The sequence below is a fragment of the Sceloporus occidentalis genome, unplaced genomic scaffold (assembly GCF_023333645.1).
Source record: "Sceloporus occidentalis isolate IW3139 unplaced genomic scaffold, rSceOcc1.0.p SCAF_63, whole genome shotgun sequence".
NCBI lineage: Eukaryota > Metazoa > Chordata > Lepidosauria > Squamata > Phrynosomatidae > Sceloporus > Sceloporus occidentalis.
The window spans coordinates 901274-902730 of NW_028317043.1; the positions used below are offsets into that span (position 1 = coordinate 901274).

Genomic DNA, 1457 nt, shown 5'->3' on the forward strand with positions numbered 1-1457 from the left:
GTCCAGGCTTCACTGCCTCTTAAAAAGAAAACAGTGTCCAAAACGTGGGTACAAAATCATGTGCCAAGAATAGTGAGGGCCGAGCCGTGAATTTGAAAGCCGTGAAATCAAAGGGGGGCAAATTAATTGGCACTCGTGAAAACGAAGTGTATGTATAAATTAAGAAAAAATAATTTAGGGACAGACCATTGCTGGCCTGCCGGATTCAAAAATAAGAACTTAACCCCAGGACCAGAAGGTTCCTGGGGAAAAGGTAGTGCTGGTAGGCCGCCAGTCAGAACGTGCGCTCACCGTGTGCAGTGGCGTGCAATACCACACACGGTGACGCCAGCATTTCTGCCAGGGCAATTCCACCTCGGGCTCCATTTGCTATCCCGAACCCTAAGGCCAGAGGATCAGCATAGTCCCCCCCTTCCCTAAGAGGAACTACACTTGATCTTAGCCAAAAGGCCGAGAAGCGATAATTAGCTATAAGTGTACTAATTAGAGAATTATTGATTTATATTTATCCAAAAGGAAAGCATTTCCTAAATACGTTACTTTCTGGCACAGGTAGGACATTACTTGAGTTGGGGTGAAGTATGGTCAGATAAGGGTACGGACTTCTTGTGTCACAATTATAAAATTGTATAATTTGCTTTTAATGGGAATCCACAAGTACTATCCAGTTACCTCTTCATATCCCAGTTTTGACATGTTTCTCCACAGCGTGTATATTGAATTTGCATGGCAAAAATCCATCTGTGCCTGTTTCTGTGTCACATCACCATCATGTATACATACATATATACATACATACACACACACACAGTATATATATATATATATATTTATATATATATATATATTTATATATTGCACTAATAAAAAAAAGTTTTTTTTCTTGTTACTCTGAGAAATGTAACATGCTCAACCATGTATATTCCTTAAACCAAGCCAATTTTTGTGCACTGGCATGTATCTTGTTTTAATATAGAGCCCTTTCAGCCTTCAAAAGACTCCTCTATAGCCCACCAATTATGGGGCCTTAAATTTGGATGCGTTTGGAAATAAAAATCCAATTTGCAGTTATATACATTTATGATAATAGGCTGCACAATTGTTTTGTGGTTCATACAATTGAAACCTGCTATATATCCAGGTCCATGCGGCAATTAGTCCACAATAAGGTTTCATTTTTGAATGATCTTGTCAATTGTCCTATATGTCCTTTATTTAAGCAACTTTCTACGGAATAAAATAAATGACTGCCCAATACGTAGTAGGTTTTGTTGTCGCATTATCATGAAAGGTTGGGAGAACATCTTGCTTTGGACACAGTTGATCAAATTCACAGCCACTGAAATCACTCTTGACGCTAGAAATATCATTTAAGATGACATGTCCTGTCTAAACTGCCTTACAATGTACTGTAAAGAATGGTTTGTACGGCATTCCACCAACTCTTTGCAGTAAAA

The 1457-nt window shown here is 38.6% G+C and overlaps 1 pseudogene; it reads right to left on the bottom strand.

The window, feature by feature from the left end:
- Positions 1–281: 281 nt before the first annotated feature.
- LOC149287168 (U2 spliceosomal RNA) lies at positions 282–462 on the bottom strand (annotated as a pseudogene).
- Positions 463–1457: the final 995 nt, after the last annotated feature.